Genomic DNA, 18157 nt, shown 5'->3' on the forward strand with positions numbered 1-18157 from the left:
CTGCGGATCTGGCATTGATATAACCCACTTGCATTGTTTGGTATGGGTCTTCTGCATTTGATATTGTGTGAACTTTTATTAGTTGTCGTTTCTTAGCTGGGGTGCTTTTGTTAGGGCCCTAGCACAGTAGCGTCACTGGTGCATGCTAATATTTATGCACAGAGCAACATTTTGGTTTAAGCACAGATGTGTTCTGGCACTTTTGTTTTCTATGGACATGTGCACAGTAAAGCTGCCTTACCATAGAACCTCTGTGTGCACGTGTCTGGAAGGCTTTCCCTGATCAGTGCACAAATTCTGCATGCTTTGAAGCTACACACTTAACCACAGGCTCTAGCCACTAGGCTACTCCTCCACTCCTCTGACTAAATTTATTCACGTGGACCTGCACTCGGCGTATTTTACAAGATGCATGGAAATGTAGGCTTATTTTATAAAGTACATCTAAATTAAAGCACACTTTATAGAATATGCCTAAGTGAATTTCATTTCTGCGCCAAATATTTAGGCATGATATTGAGAATCTAGTCCTTAGAGCCTATTTTTTTTGGTGCTCATTTTTGGGCACCATTTATAGAATTCCCTCCATAAGATGGTGACAAATCTACAAGGACAGAGAAATTTGAGTAGAAAGGCTCTTTTGTCATTTGTACATTTTACAACAAGTTGTGTGGTAGCTGTGTTAGTCCACTTTTAGAGGTAATAAATAGAAATAAACCAAAACATAGAAAAGAAAATAAGATGTTATCTTTCTAATTGAACTAACAATACATTTTTTTGATTAGTTCTTGAAGGTAATCCTTCTTTTCTTCAGATTGGAAATAAGCAAATGTTGACAAATATCAGAATGTATAAGTGAAACTTGTATATTCTGATATTTTAAGACAATCCAGGAATGTAAGACCTTTGAAGTCTAAATGATGAAATATTTTACACCCACTAGACAGGACTTAACAAAGATATGGGTTTTCTAGCCCATTATAAAACCATAAAATAATACTGCTTTGTCACTCTCTTATCAGTCGTCCATCTCTCCCTGTCTCTCACCATCCTGTCATTCCTTGTTTCTCACCTAACCCACTCCACCCGCTTCCTGTGAGACTGTCATTGGAATGCTTTTGTGTTTCACTTATATATTCTGATATTTGTCAACATTTGCTTATTTCCGATCTGAAGAAGAAGAAAGGTTACCTTCGAAAGCTAATCAAAATATTCCATATCATCATGCTGATCAATCCATAGACTGGTGGGTTGTGTCCATCTACCAGCAGGTGGAGATAGAGAGCAAACTTTTGCCTCCCTATATGTGGTCATGTGCTGCCGGAAACTCCCCAGTATGTTCTCTATCTCAGCAGGTGGTGGTCACACACAGCAGCAGCTCTGGCTAGGCCTCCAAGCCTAATTTTTAGGTTTTGTTGAGTGCCTGGGGTTGAGGACTCTTCTTGAGCAAGTGCAAACCTGGTGGCGCCAGGTCCCTCCTTTTCTCCCCCCTCCCGCTGGCTCCGTTAAAAAAAAAAAAAAAAAAATTTTGAACGTCCTTAAAGGCGTTTATTTCGACGTTTATTTAAACGTTTATTGCAGCTACTCACTGGGACACCAGGTCGTTACAGCTCGGAGCGGAAAGCAGGTAATTTTTACCTTTTTATAGCGGGCAGGGGGTTCCCTGATTGATCTCCACGTGGTCTATGGCGTCGGAGGGCGAGGGCGCAAAGAGTCGCTCCCCGGATCGCTTGGGCGCTTCTAGAGGGGATGCGGGGGTCTTAAAGTCTGATTCGCCCTTGTTGGGTGACAGTTTCGTGACCGATGAGTGTCCCGGTCCTTCCTCCGGTGTGGCGGTTTTTCCCGCCATAAACGCCCATCCCCCGCTGCGCGCCTCCGCCATCTTGGCCGGCCACGCGGCTCGGACGGCTTCTTCTTGGGCCGCCCTTGAGGTAGGAGACATTAATGCCATGAACGCCCTTAATTTGGGCGACGGCACAAAAGCGGCTAAAGTTAAGCGCCGTTCTTCCCGCGCGGCTCCTTCACGGAGTGTCGCGCCAGACACCATCTTGGATGCGCAGCATGTCTCTACCCCGCTCTTGCGAGCGCCGGTTGAGGGTGCGTCTAGGGCTGTAGCCCAGGCTGCGGAAGTGCACAGTCTGGGGGGTTTCTCCCCCGAGTTTGTTTTGCTGCTGCATCAGGCCTTCCTTATGCAAAACGCTGCCCCTGCTCCCTCGTCTGGTAAAGAGGTTGAGGCCCCCGGAGGTAAACGCCCTCGGGTTGATTCCCAGGCCTTGGAGGACTTTGTCTCCTCCGATGTAGATGAGGGCAGCGTATCTGAGTTCTCCCAACGGTCCTTTGCGGATTCCTTGGAGGAGACGGATCCCCGCTCGGATGGAGCGGATGACCCCTCTGCAGCGCGGCTCTTTAGCTGAGAGGATTTGCCCAACCTGTTAGTGCAGGCCATGGGCATTTTGAAGATTTCCTCTCCGGAGGACGTCTCTCCCTCAGCCCCTGTTGGCTCTGCCATTATGCTGGGGACGAAGCGCCCGCCTAGAACCTTCCACGTGCATGATGCCATGCACACCTTAATTTCGGCTCAATGGGATGTCCCGGAAGCGAGCCTTAAAGTGGCTAGGGCTATGTCCCGCCTCTATCCTTTGCCTGAAAGTGAACGTGAGGCCTATCTGTGGCCTACAGTGGATTCTTTAATCACTGCGGTGACTAAGAAAACGGCGTTGCCGGTGGAAGGTGGCACGGCCCTAAAGGACGCCCAAGACAGAAGATTGGAGGCGGCCTTAAGGTCGTCCTTTGAGGCGGCTGCTTTAAGTTTGCAGGCCTCAGTTTGCGGCTCCTATGTGGCCAGGGCGTGCCTGACTATGGTGCAGCGGGCTTCCCCCTCAGATCATTCCTTGAGGGCTGATTGGCTGGCCCTGGAATCGGGCTTAGCCTATTTGGCAGACTTGCTGTATGATGTCTTGAGGGCCTCAGCTAAAGGCATGGCTCAGACAATCTCTGCGCGGCGGTGGCTTTGGCTGAAGCATTGGTCTGCTGACCACGCCTCTAAATCCCGCCTGGCTAGATTGCCTTTTAAAGGCAAGCTGCTCTTTGGGGTCGAGCTGGACAAAATCGTGACCGATCTCGGCACGTCTAAGGGCAAGAAGTTACCAGAGGTCAGGGCTCGGGCTAGTACTCGCCCCGGTACCTCCAGAGGACGGTTTCAGGAAGCCCGTCGGTACCGCCCGGGCAGGTCGGGCTCCTCTGCCCCCTCTGCCTTCAAGAGGAACTTCTCCCCCAAGCAGCATTCCTTTCGCAGAGACCGCCGTCCCGGAGGTGCTCCCTCCGGTTCTCCCCCAGGGTCTCGTACCCAATGACGGGGCCTTGGTCCACGCCCCAGTGCAGATTGGAGGACGGCTGTCCTCGTTTCTGGGTGAGTGGACCACAATAACTTCAGACGCTTGGGTGCTGGAAGTCATTAGAGACGGCTACAAGCTAGAGTTCTGCCGACCCTTAAGAGACGGGTTTGTACTCTCTCCCTGCAAGTCTCCAGTCAAAGCTGCGGCAGTGCAGCAGACCTTGGACAACCTGATCCGCCTGGGTGCGGTCGTTCCGGTGCCAGAAAATCAGATTGGCAAGGGACGTTACTCCATTTACTTTGTGGTACCAAAGAAAGGAGGTTCTGTCCGGCCTATCCTCGACCTCAAAGGGGTCAATCGGGCCTTGAAAGTGCGGCACTTTCGCATGGAGACTCTCCGCTCTGTTATAGCGGCAGTGAAGGCAGGAGAGTTCTTGGCTTCCTTGGACATCAAGGAAGCGTACCTGCATATTCCCATCTGGCCTCCTCATCAACGCTTTCTGCGTTTTGCAGTCCTGGGACGACACTTCCAGTTCAGAGCCCTCCCTTTCGGGTTGGCTACTGCTCCGCGGACCTTTTCCAAAGTAATGGTGGTCATCGCGGCCTTCCTGCGAAAGGAAGGAGTACAAGTCCATCCTTATCTGGACGACTGGTTGATCCGAGCCCCCTCTTATGCAGAGTGTGGCAAAGCTGTGAACCGGGTGGTTGCTCTTTTGAGCTCCCTGGGGTGGATCATCAACTGGGAGAAAAGCCAGCTGCGCCCAACTCAGTCCCTGGAGTATCTGGGAGTTCGATTCGACACCCAAGTGGGCAGAGTGTTCCTGCCAGACAATCGGATTGTCAAACTTCAGGCTCAGGTGGACCAGTTCCTAGTAGCCTCTCCTCTTCGGGCTTGGGACTATGTGCAGCTGTTGGGCTCTATGACGGCCACGATGGAAGTACTGCCCTGGGCCAGGGCTCATATGAGACCACTACAACACTCTGTGCTGCAGCGCTGGACTCCGATGTCGGAGGATTATGCTGTGCGCCTTCCCTTGGACCCAGCAGTGCGCAAGGCGCTGAGCTGGTGGATGCAGACAGACAAGTTGTCTGCGGGAATGCCTCTGGTGACCCCGGAGTGGATTGTCGTCACGACGGACGCCTCTTTGTTGGGCTGGGGAGCCCACTGCTTGGGAAGGACAGCGCAGGGGCTCTGGTCTCCTGCAGAGGCAAAGTGGTCTATCAACCTCCTGGAACTCAGAGCCATTCGGTTGGCGCTTTTCGAGTTCCTCCCGGTACTGGCGTTGAAGCCAGTACGGGTCCTGTCGGACAATGCCACGGCTGTGGCCTATGTCAACCGCCAGGGAGGTACCAAGAGCGCCCCTCTAGCCAAGGAGGCCATGAATCTATGCCAGGGGGCGGAAGCGAACCTGGAACAGCTGTCAGCGGCCCACATTGCCGGAGTCATGAATGTCAAGGCGGACTTTCTCAGTCGCCATACCTTGGATCCCGGAGAGTGGCAGTTATCGGCTCAGGCGTTCTTGGACATCACGAAGTGCTGGGGCCAGCCGAGCCTAGATCTGATGGCGTCATCGGCCAATTGCCAAGTGCCGCGCTTTTTCAGCAGAGGACGGGACCCTCGATCCCTGGGAGTAGATGCTCTTCTCCAACAGTGGCCGACACAAGAGCTTCTCTATGTGTTCCCGCCCTGGCCCATGTTGGGCAGGGTGCTAGACCGGGTGGCAAAGCATCCGGGCCGGATAATCCTGGTGGGTCCGGATTGGCCCAGACGTCCCTGGTATGCGGACTTGATCAGGCTCTCAGTCGACGATCCTCTGCGGCTGCCAGTGGAGCAGGGCCTGTTACATCAGGGTCCCGTGGTGATGGAGGATCCCTCCCCCTTTGGTCTTACGGCCTGGCTATTGAGCGTCAGCGTCTGAGAAAGAAGGGCTTCTCAGACAAGGTCATCGCCACTATGCTGAGAGCGAGGAAGCGCTCTACTTCTACTGCTTACGCCAGGGTTTGGCGTATCTTTGCAGCGTGGTGTGAAGCAGGCTCACTTTCTCCCTTCACTGCTCCAATTTCTTCAGTGTTGGCGTTCCTGCAAGAAGGTCTGGAGAAAGGCCTGTCGCTCAGTTCCCTTAAAGTCCAGGTAGCGGCCCTGGCTTGCTTCAGGGGCCGCCTGAAGGGTGTTTCCCTGGCTTCGCAGCCAGATGTGGTGCGCTTTCTCAAGGGAGTTAATCACCTGCGCCCTCCTCTGCACTCAGTGGTGCCTGCGTGGAATCTCAACCTGGTGCTAAGAGCATTGCAGAAGCCGCCTTTTGAACCCTTGTCGAGGGCATCTCTGAAAGACCTGACGTTGAAAGCAGTCTTTTTGGTGGCTATCACTTCAGCCAGAAGAGTTTCCGAGCTCCAGGCACTCTCATGTCGAGAGCCTTTTCTGCAGTTCACTGAGGCAGGAGTGACTATTCGCACAGTGCCTTCCTTCCTGCCCAAGATTGTTTCTCGCTTCCATGTGAATCAGCAGCTCTGTCTCCCTTCCTTTCGTAGGGAGGACTACCCAGAGGAATTCTCTGCTCTCAAATATCTGGATGTGAGTCGAGTTATCATCAGATACTTGGAAGTGACCAATGATTTCCGGAAATCGGATCATCTGTTTGTCCTGTTTGCAGGTCCTCGTAAGGGTCTGCAGGCTGCTAAGCCTACAGTGGCAAGATGGGTCAAGGAAGCCATTGCAGCGGCTTATGTGGCCGCGGGGAAGGTGCCGCCTATCCAGCTGAAGGCTCACTCCACTAGAGCTCAGGCGGCCTCGATGGCAGAGGCCGGGTCCGTCTCCTTGGCAGAGATATGCAAGGCGGCAACTTGGGCTTCGGCCCATACATTCTCCAAGCATTACCGCTTGACTGTGGCTGCTCGGGCGGAGGCCCGGTTTGGAGCTTCAGTGTTGCGGTCAGGGATTTCTATGTCCCGCCCTGGGTGAGTACTGCTTCGGTACATCCCACCAGTCTATGGATTGATCAGCATGATGATATGGAAGGTAAAATTATGTATCATACCTGATAATTTTCTTTCCATTAATCATAGCTGATCAATCCATAGCCCCTCCCAGATATCTGTACTGTTTTTATTCTGGTTGAATTTTAGGTTCAAGTTTAGTCTTCAGTTACTTCAGGAGGACTTCGTGTTCAAGTTTTTTCACTTGGATTCTTCAAGAGTTGAGACGAGTTTGTGTTACAGTGAGCTGCTGCATTCCTCTCCCCTCCGTTTTACGGGGCTGGATTGAGACTTAAATTCTGCCGGCACTCCCTCCCGCTTTGTGCGGCTGTAGGGCAGCTTTGTACCCCTCCCGCTTCGGCGGTGTTAGGGTCAGTCAGCTCCTCCCGCGGTTGCGGTTGCAGGATAAGCCAGATCCCCCCGCATCGGCGGGGTGGTGTCCCTCCCCCGCTCCGCGGGGATGAGCTGGACGGATTCCCCTCCCCCACTTGTGTGGGGATGAGCTGGGTTAATTCCCCTCCCCCGTTTCGGCAGTGGTGAGCTGGGCAGAGTGTCCCTTTGTGGGTGTAATTCTCTAAGTGCTGAGTCCTGCGGATGGAGCTTTGATATCGACATACTGAGGAGTTTCCGGCAGCACATGACCACATATAGGGAGGCAAAAGTTTGCTCTCTATCTCCACCTGCTGGTAGATGGACACAACCCACCAGTCTATGGATTGATCAGCTATGATTAATGGAAAGAAAATTATCAGGTATGATACATAATTTTACCTTTATTTAGTCCAATAAAAAAGGTATCATCTGATTTTCTTTTCTGTGTTTTGATTTATTTCTATTTATTACATTTTACAATGAAGATCATAGAATACAGAAAACATTTGAGGTGAATTGTATTTAAATATACAATTTTCAAATTGTTCTCTGTGGCATTAGCTCTTTATTGCCTCCTGTAATGTTATCCCATTTGTGTTTCAATTGTGAGTAATCTCTTTCTGAAAAATTCCTTGTTTTTCTTTAGTGCAACAGGCTGTTGATTCTCTTTGCTTTCAACATTCTGCTGATATATGCAAGTTTTTTTTTTCAGGGGAAAAAATCTAACAAAAAGGAATATAGATGTATAAAAACAAAATAATAAAAATAGTTACAATAACAATAATTAAAATATGGGATGGGGGGGGAAATGCCCCTCTTTTGTTCCTGTTTCAGATAACTACGGGGCCCTTTTACTAAGCTGCATAAGTGTCTATGCATGTCCAACGTGCGCCAAAATGGAGTTACTGCACGGTTACTGTGTGCCTCTTACGGTAATTTCATTTTTGGTGTGCATCCGATATGCACGGCCAAAAACTTTCAGACATGCATATCGGACGCACGCCGAGTGGCATTTGACGCACGTAGGTCATTACCTCCCGGTTACCATGTGAGAATTTACCACTAGGTCAATGGCTGGCGGTAAGGTTGCAGACTCAAAATGGAAGCACGGCAATTTTGATTTTCCTGCACGTCCATTTTTGGCAAAAATAAAAAAAGGCCTTTTTTACAGGCGCACTGAAAAATGGATCGGCACGTGCTCAAAACGCGCGCCTACACTATTGCAAGCCATTTTTCAGCGCACCTTAGTAAAAGGACCCCTATGTTACTTGCTAGGTCAGATAGGTGATAATGAAGCAGTCAGCAAGCAAAGTCCACAGGATCCAGTCTGAAGATAAAATAGGTCTTGTCTAAAGCAAAAGCAGCAATCCTCCAAAGTCCAAATCTCAGACTAGAAATGGATTTCATTACCTCAGATGTCCAAGATGAGTGATGCGATCATCTGACTCATCCCCAATTTCCTCATCCAGAATCAATTTATAATGTTTTTCCAAACCAAAAATGTTTCCATTGCACTCATTTGGAACAAAAATCAAATTATTTTGTCTGTTAAGAGCCTTAAAATAATGAATGAGCTGTTTGCAGTTCTTTCCCTTAGTACTTGGTACTGAAACCACCCATCAGTTGAGGATGGCATTGATTCATCCAAATAACAAAACAAACTAGGAGAAATTATAAATGATCTGTACCTCACTAATACGTATCAAGTAATAAATCAAAAGAAAAAACATTAGAGGAAAAATTTACAAAATATAATAAGAATTCCTTTATATATATGGTTCTCTACTTAGCCAGTCACTATTTATATGACTGACATGTGAACTGACTGAGCAATATGTTCACACGTCAGTCATATGAATAGTGACTGGCTGAGTAGAGAACCATCATTGCAACACGTTCTCATATGTGCAAATGTCATTGATATCCTGCACTATATCAATGGCAAGCGTTCTACTTGTACCTTACATAGCCATCATGTAAATTGGTACATAAAAAAACTCAAAAAGTGTTGATATGAACACCAATAAGGCATTTAATACCATCTAAGGCAAGTATAAATATAAACAAGATAAGGTCAATCAATCCTACGATTCCCAAATGCGTCTGTAACATATGATCCTTATCCTACCACACATCACACTGTATTTGTTCTTTACCAGACTGGGTGAATGCCTTTACGGTACCATGTAAGCCACATTGAGCCTGCAAATAGGTAGGGAAATGTGGGATACAAATGTAATAAATAAATAAAACACCCTAACAAAAACAAGTCTCTGTGCTGTACTTATCTGGAGAATGTTTGAGGAGCCCTTTTACTAAGCCATGTAGGCATCTGCACGCACCCAACGTGTGTCAATTTTGAGTTACCACCTGGCTATCACGTGGCCCTTACGGTAATTTCATTTTTGACGCATGTCCGCTATGTGCGCCAGAAAATATTTTTATTTTTTGGCATGCGGGCGGTACTCGGGCGGTAATTGGCATTTTACATTCGTCGACTATTACTGCCCAGTTACTGTGTGAGACCTTACCGCTAGGTCAATGGCTGGTGGTAAGGTCACAGACCCAAAATGGACGCGCGGCAATTTTGCTGCATGTCCATTTTCGGCAAAAATTTTAAAAAGGCATTTTTTACAGGGGCACGACAATTGATTCTGCATGCACCCAAAACACACGTATACACTACCGCAGGCCATTTTTCAGCGTGCCTTTGTAAAGGGGCCCCTCAGTCTCTTGTCGGGAATGCTTGAGGGAATATACATTGTGTTTGTTGATGATATTGTTTATTTGGGTGAAGATCCTGGACTGAGTATTGACTAGCTCCACTTACTATGACTGATGATAAGTACATTTTTTCAATGTTCCCGACAAGAGACTAAAACATTCTCCAGGTAAGTACAACACAGCTTGATCTGCAGTGACCTAAACCTTGCATAGGACAAGAGATACAAAAATCATTCCTAACTCTTTTCTTTGTCATTCCCTCCTGTTTGTTCTCAGTGATCTTTATGCTTCTGTCTCCCTGCACAGTTTGCCTGTGTGGCTCAGGTGAACCTCGCTGCCCCTAGGTCAGTGGTTCTCAACCCAGTCCTCGGAGCACATCCAGCCAGTTGGGATTTTAGGATTTTCACAATGAAAATGCATGAGATAGAACTGGGAGGTCTGGGAGTCCCAGACCTAAAAAGTAACTACCTGGTGCCTCAACTACACCATGTATGGGATTGGAGAAGTGGGACAGATTCAAAGCCTTTTATACAAATTGAGTAATCATATATGAAAGGCAATAAATTACAAGACATTCTCTGACTTCTGCATACTGGCAGAAGCCTTATACACACTGACAATCCTTTTGTAAGACATGTTCCGCTTTTATGGAAGCTATTAACTTGCTCCTTAGAAGGCTCTCAATGGAGGTCTTCTCTGGCTCCATCCTTTCTCATGATACTACACTGGAGATGGTTGTCTCAGCAAAGAGATGGCCTAACCAAGGCCTCTCTAACATTTCTCAACTCCTTAAAGAGAGCTCCCTGCAATCATTTGAAAACCTAAGGAGGGAATTTAATATTTGTTCCTCTGATTTTTACTTTTATCTACAGTGCAGTTGCCTGCCAAGGTAGACAACTTCCTCAAAAGTCCTTGTTAAGGAGGGAAGTTTTCTTACCCTATCTAAAATTTTCTTCACAATGTCCTTTTCTTCTTCTTCTGACACCCTCTTCAAGATACAGACAAAAGTCTACCACAAAGGAACATTGCAGTATTTCGCTGTCGTACAGAAGAATGTTCAAGTTAGTCAGGTATGTTCCTAATGATGTTTTAAGTGTGGAAACAATAATAGTTCTTTTATGCTCAGTCCAGCATAATTCCCAAGGACAATGTGCAGCTGAAGCTACAGTAATTTTTGTTTTAGATGCTGGTTAAGCCAAATATCCTGAGAGTCTCTGCTGGTATTTTATATTACTTGGCTCCTCTTGCATGGCTTGGTAAACTAACAAGGCCTCTGGGATGGATGGTGAAAGATTTTCCACAACAGTCGGTCTTCATGGGAGCAGATTGATGTATTTATAATTTATTAATGGTACTTATAATCAGCCTTCTCAGTAAGTCAGATCAAAGCAGCAATAAAAATGGCATACAGTAAAGACAAAAAAAAAACCCCACCTTTAATAACAGCAGAGAAACAGCTGCAAATACAGCACACAAACAAAAGGGAGAAACGACAAGAAATCACCAGTTACCTAAATTTATTTGAAGCCATATACCAATTAATGTTTACTGTCTAACTTTTTCATTTGGAGCTATTCATAGCCTTCACCAAGCCTGAATGTCAGACTGTTGTCAGAGTGCACACCATCTGTTGAGCAATCAAATCTGCAAAATTTTCAAAGCAATTTGGCAATATACTTGTTTCGTTTCCTGAGCTGCAGAAACATTCTCTGCCTCTTCCTCCACCCTCTGGCTCTGTGAAGGAACATTTACTGGACAAAGCTTGGGTAATCATGATACAGCCAAAATGTTTTCAAGAAAAGTCTAAACATACAGAAGTTGAAAGCACGGTGTTACTTTGATTCTGGCCAAGGTATTTCAGTTTAAGTGAGTTGTGAGGGTTAATGGTTTATTAAAATTTTATAGACTGCCTTTCTTTAAATAAAAAACAAGGCAGTTTACAATTACAAAATTTAAAATATAACTAAATGGAAAATAACTCCATAATTCTGTTATGATAGAGAAAATAGAGCAAGAAGTTAGGCTGACGTGAATCAGCAGACACACTCAACCCTAGCCCCCATAGGCCAAGCTGAAGAGGTGAGATAGTAGAGCAGACTTAAGTAGAGGAGTGTGGTAGCCGTGTTAGTCCACTCTTAAGGTTATCAATAGAAATCAAACAAAATAAAACATGGAAAAGAAAATAAGATGATACCTTTTTTAAGTTATGTCCAATAAAAAAGGTATCATCTTATTTTCTTTTCCATGTTTTATTTTGTTTGATTTCTAGAGCAGACTTAAAATTAGGGTAAGAGGATTCAAGCTATAAGGCAGGGGGCAGGGAGTTCCAAAGGCAGGGGCCACGAAAGAAAAATGCACAATTTCTGTGGATTCCAGGTGACATGATGATACCAGTAGGAGAACTAGTCAGCATCTATTCGAAAAGCGAAGAAAATGGGGAGTTGCAAAAGGAAATAACAGAAGCCAAGTAAAGGGAACAGTTACAATAAACTGCTTTGTGAACCAGTGAAGAAACTTTAAACTGAATGTGATATGGGATTTTGAGCCAGTGGTAGTTTATAAGCAGAGGAGTCACATGATCATATTTGGATGACTGATGACTAGGATAAAATGTGAACAACAGTATTTTAAATAACTTGAAGATGCTTAAGAAGATTGGATGACTGGTATAGACTATATTAGTGTAGTCTAAGTGGGAAAGAATTGTTGCACAGGGAAAACTCATCTGAGCAATGGAATCAAGAAGGCTGAGGATGGCATAAAAGTTAGCTCAAGGTTCAAATACAACGCTGAACCAGGGAACTTGCTTGACCTCCAAAAGACAACGTTTGATCAATGATAACTCCTAGATTTTTAAAAAAGGTCACTAATGGGATAGCAAAACCATCTAGTAAAGGGACTAACGTGGGTCAGAGCATGAACTTGTGATCCAAGAAGCAATAGATTTTGCAGGATTGAGAACCAGACGATTGACTCTGAGTCAAGAGGAAATCTCATCCAAGCAGAATTCCAACTGAGAAAAATCAAGGGAAAAAGGATGAACAGAAGCTACCAAAAGAATATCATCAGCATAGTAATAAGCTGAGATACTGTAAGACTGTATAAGTGATGTAAATGTCAATGTCTATAATTTTTAAATACGCTTGTAAAATAGTGTATTTTATAATCCATGTGCATAAATGTGGATATTATGATATTATCCAATGCATACCCCTCCTTTTGTTTCTGGTATTGTTCATCTTTGCCTTGGTTCATTGATGGTTGTTAATTGGTTTACACTATACATTGTACTTGGTCTGTATACTGCCTTGAAGCTTTTTGGGACTGGCAGTTTATCAAACACTGCAAATAAAAAAATAATTTCTAACACCCTAGTGCTGGGGTCCTGAGGTAATTTTTCTCCCCAACAGAGAATCCATGGAAAAGATTGAGAAACAGTAGGAGTAGAGAGAAGATTTTAGCCCTGGAAGTGAATGTGAACCTCACTCACTTCTGACTGCTCTCAAAGAAAGGTTCCAGAGGAGACTCGGGAAATTATAGACCGGTGAGTCTGACATCAGTGCGGGGCAAAATGGTAGAGACTATAATCAAGAACAAAATTACAGAGCACGTTCAAAAGCATGGACTAATGGGACAAAGTCAACATGGATTTAGTGAAGGGAAGTCTTGCCTCACCAATCTGCTGCATTTCTTTGAAGGGGTAAACAAACATGTAGACAAAGGTGAGCCGGTTGATATTCCGGCTTATAATCGAAAGAGAAAAACGCCTATATTTCGACCCAAATCGGGAGATGGGCGTTTTTCTGGCAAAGGCGCCCAAATCGGTATAATCGAAAGCCGATTTTGGGTGTTTCCAACTGCACTCCGTCGCGGAAACGAATAAAGTTGATGGGGGCGTGTCAGAGGTGGGACTGGGGCGTGGTTAGCAGCTGAGGAGAGATGGGCGTCTTTAGCTGATAATCAAAAAAAAAGGCGTTTTTACCGCGATTTTGGGTCACTTTTTGTGGACCCTTTTTTTTCACGAACAATTCCCAAAAAAATGCCCCAACTGACCAGATGACCACTGGAGGGAATCGAGGATGACCTCCCCGGACTCCCCCAGTGGTCACTAACCCCCTCCCCCCCCCAAAAAAACCCACTTTACAAACTTTTTTTCCAGCCTCTATGCCACCCTCAAATGCCGTACCCACCTCCATGATAGCAGAATATGTTCGATCCTCTCATAGCCTTTCCCTGGGTCAGATGTGGCTCTTGGGTGCACTACAGGGTCACATCAGCATTGCATTGTGGTGGGTGTAGGGTATTGGGCTCAGTGATTTCATTAGCTTGTGTTACAGTCTCACGATGTTGGTAGTTGGTAGGCTCTTCTCCCATGGTGCTTTTCCCCTGCCTACTGGGTCAGAGTGTGCCCTGTTGTGTTTCCGGTAGTCCATGAGGTAGTAGCCATTTTTGTTATCCAGTTTTAGATCCCTTCCATGTGTTAGCCACGTTAGAGAACTTAGTTCTTACCTTGAATGTGGCTGAAAGAGGGCATTGTACAGCATTCTGCCAGCTCTGACCTGCTAATCTCAGTACCAGAGAGACTCGTTGCCAGTGGTGGGGCACAACCTCTGACCTGCAGTTAACTGTGAGTAAACGCGGTTATTCCAATAAAGGACGTTTTCGGACAGATTAGTCTTCAGGTGTCAACTGGTGTGCCAATGTTATACAGCAGCAACAAGTCCTAGAGGCCTGCGTGTATGCAGGTCCCTGGAGCACTTTTAGTGGGTACCGCAGTGCGCTTCAGCCAGGTGGTCCCAGGCCCATCTCCCCCCCCCCTACCTGTAACACGTGCTGGTAAATGGGAGGCCTCCAAAACCCACTGTACGCACATGTAGGTGCCCCCTTCACCCCTAAGAGCTATGGTAGTGTTGTACATTTGTGGGTAGTGGGTTTTGGGGGAGGGGGATGGGAGCTCAGCACCCGTGGTAAGGGAGCTATGCATGTGGGAGCTTTTTCTGAAGTCCACCGCACTGACCTAGGGTGCCCAGTTTGTGTCCTGGCATATCAGGGGGGCGAGTGTACTATGAATCGTGGCCCCTCCCACGACCAAATGGCTCGGATTAGGACGTTTTTGAGCTGGGCGTTTTTAGTTTCCATTATCGCTAAAAAAAACAAACGCCCAGCTCAAAAACGTCCATTTTTTCAAAAATACGGTTCGGCCCGCCCCTTCACGGACCCGTTCTCGGAGATAAACGCCCATGGAGATAGGCATTTCCGTTCGATTATGCCCCTCATTGTGTATCTAGATTTTCAGAAGGCATTTGATAAAGTCCCTCATGAAAGACTACAGAGGAAATTAGAGGGACATGGGATTGGAGGTAGCGTCTTACTGTGGATTAAAAACTGGTTGAAAGATATGAAACAGAGAGTAGGACTAAAAGGTCAATATTCGCAATGGAGAAGGGTAGTTAGCGGCATCCCTCAGGATTGGTGCTGAGACCTCTGCTTTTTAACATATTCATAAATGACATAGAGATGGGGTAACTAGTGAGGTAATCAAATTTGCCGATGACACAAAGTTATTCAAAGTAGTCAAATCGCGGGAAGATTGTGAAAAACTACAACAGGACCTTACGGTCTAAATGGCAGATGACGTTTAATGTGAACAAGTGCAAAGTGATGCATGTGGGAAAGAGGAACCCAAACTATAACTACATCATGCAAGGTTCAGTGTTGGGACTCACGGACCGAGAAAGGGATCTAGGTGTCGTCGTTGATGATATGTTGAAAACTTCTGCTCAATTAGCTGCTGCGGCTAGGAAAGCAAATACTACTACTACTACTACTACTACTTAGCATTTCTATAGCGCTGCCAGGGTTATGCAGCGCTGTACAAGTTTAAACACGGGGAGGGACAGTCCCTGCTCAAGAGAGCTTACAATCTAACGGTAACAGACTACGTAGTCAGTGTAGGTAACAGGAATGGGGAAGGTGTTAGGCGCCAAAAGCAAGGGAGAAGAGATGGGCCTTGAGTAAGGACTTGAACATGGGCAGGGAGGGCGCATGGCGTATGGGCTCGGGAAGTCTGTTCCAGGCATAAGGTGATGCGAGGCAGAAGGGGCGGAGTCTGGAGTTAGCGGTGGTGGAGAAGGGTACAGATAGGAGTGATTTGTCCTGAGAGCGGAGGTTACAGGTGGGAACATACGGGGAGAGGAGGGTAGAGAGGTAATGGGGGGCAGCAGATTGAGTGCACTTGAAGGTCAATAGGAGAAGCTTGAACTGTATACGGTAGTGGATTGGGAGCCAGTGAAGCGACTTGAGTAGGGGGGTGATATGAGAGTATCGGTTCACGCGGTAGATAAGACGTGCGGTGGAATTTTGGACAGATTGAAGGGGGGATAGGTGGCTAAGCGGGAGGCCAGCGAGGAGAAGGTTGCAATAGTCAAGACGAGAGGTAACGAGCGAGTGGACGAGGGTTCGGGTGGTCTGTTCAGAGAGGAATGGGCGAATTTTGCTAATATTATAGAGGAAGAAGCGACAGGTCTTAGCTGTCTGTTGGATATGGGCAGAGAAGGAGAGGGAGGAATCGAAGATGACTCCGAGATTGCGTGCTGAAGAGACGGGGAGGATGAGGGTGTTGTCAACAGAGACGGAAAGTGGGGGAAGAGGAGAAGAGGGTTTGGGTGGAAAGATAAGGAGCTCAGTCTTTGCCATGTTCAGTTTCAGATGCCGGTTGGACATCCAGGCAGCGATGTCGGAAAGGCAGGCTGAAACTTTGGCCTGGGTTTCAACTGTGATGTCGGGAGTGGAGAGGTAAAGCTGGGTGTCATCGGCATAGAGATGGTACTGGAAACCATGAGATGAGATCAACGAGCCTAGGGAAGAGGTGTATATCGAGAAGAGAAGTGGTCCAAGGACAGATCCTTGGGGAACCCCAACAGAGAGCGGGACGGGGGTGGAAGAGGAGCCATTAGAAGATACTCTGAAGGTGCGTTGGGAAAGATACGAGGAGAACCAGGAGAGGACGGAGCCCTGGAACCCAAATGAGGACAGTGTGTCAAATAGAATGTTGGGTATCATTAGGAAAGGGATGGAAAACAAAAATAAGGATATTCTGCCGTTGTATCGCTCCATGGTGCGACCGCACCTCAAGTATTGTGTTCAATTCTGGTCACCGCACCTCAAAAAAGACATAGTGGAATTGGAAAAGGTGCAGAGTAGGGCGACAAAGATGATACAGGGGATAGGACGGCTTCCCTATCAGGATAGGCTGAAGAGGCTGGGGCTCTTCAGCTTGGAGAAAAGGTGGCTGAGGGGAGATATGATAGAGGTCTATAAGATAATGAGTGGAATGGAATGGGTAGATGTGGAGCATCTGTTTATGCTTTCCAAAAATACTAGGACAAGGGGGCATGCAATGAAGCTGCAGTGTGGTAAATTTAAAATGAATAGGAGGAAATATTTCTTCACTCAACGCGTAGTTAAACTCTGGAATTCACTGCCGGAAAAGGTGGTTAAGGTGGTTAACTTAGCGGACTTCAAAAAAGGGTTGGACGGCTTCCTGGAGGAAAAAGCCATAGAATGTTATTGAATGGACGAGGGAATACAGTATTTCTAGGATGGGCGGGACAAATTGCTTGTTCTTTTGGTCGCTGTCAGTGACAGGGTGCTGGGCTCGATGGACCCTTGGTCTGTCCCAGCATGGCGATGCTTATGTACTTATGACACCTACATCATAGCTACAGGACAATTCAGTCCTGGTTCAGTGCCATTAGGTTTGCTATTTGTTCCAAGTCAACCCTTGGTGCAAAATCAACACTGGGGCAGGGAGCAACCCTATACATGGTATGGTGTACCAGTGTATTTCAAAAATTAGGACTGAGGCTCCAACTTCATAAAACAGAAAATTCTGGTCTGGATTCCTATGACACTACAGATAGCATTTTCCAGTTTACACAACCTGTCACAACTTTTTCCATTTGATGGGTGACTATTTCTACATTCTTCTCCTTTCTGTCTCTGTGAGTCAGTACTACGGTCTGTATTCATACTGAAAATCAAGATCAAGACCCTGTTATCTCCTACTGCACAATAATTCCACATTAAAAATAATATCTGTCTATCTATCTATACTTAGGATTCTCAGGATATGTGTGATTTTGGAACAAATGCTATTTCAAGCTTTAGGTGGCGTGTGTAGAGGCATAGTTTGCAGTGGTGGCAGAACTTTTTGATCCTGTCAGTGTGAGTCAGTCCTACAGTCCTGTGAGGATGACTGCTTTCTTGCCCTACAATCCACCAAAGATCATGTGCCATGGAAACACATTGAGAAAGTGTACTCACTTTTCTGCAGCCACTAATCCTCCTTCCCCTCCCTTAATGGTACACATTTCTGGTTTGTGAAGGAACTGTTGCTTCTCCTGTAGCTGAAGATCACATGCAAAATGAGACAACTTCCTGCAAATCATCATGCTGGACAGAAACATAGAGCAAGAGAGAGAAAAAAAAGCAGCAACTCATAGTGTTCACAAAAATATAATTACTGACCAAATAAAAGCAAGCCACTATTATATATTAAAAAATACATAAATGCAAACAAACAATACATAAAAGCTCAACTCGCTCTGATAATATAAATTAAGTACTAAAAAATTGTAATCATACACTAGGACATCTATTTTAAAAGCATCTCCATGTGTAAATATTGGATGTATTTGCAAATAACAATTTTAGGGGTCCTTTTACTAAGGTGTGCTAATAGATTTAGTGCAC

At 46.2% G+C, this 18157-nt stretch overlaps 1 protein-coding gene across 1 annotated transcript in view; it reads right to left on the reverse strand.

Annotated features, from left to right (window-relative positions):
- The window catches only part of LOC115476154, a 184846-nt gene extending 167098 nt beyond the window's left edge, over positions 1 to 17748 (reverse strand). Inside the window, exon 1 of the mRNA XM_030212359.1 lies at positions 17729 to 17748. The gene's annotated coding sequence lies outside the window, so the exon portion shown is untranslated. The remainder of the gene's footprint in view (positions 1 to 17728) is intronic.
- Positions 17749 to 18157: the final 409 nt, after the last annotated feature.

Source organism: Microcaecilia unicolor, chromosome 8 (genome assembly GCF_901765095.1).
Source record: "Microcaecilia unicolor chromosome 8, aMicUni1.1, whole genome shotgun sequence".
Lineage (NCBI taxonomy): Eukaryota > Metazoa > Chordata > Amphibia > Gymnophiona > Siphonopidae > Microcaecilia > Microcaecilia unicolor.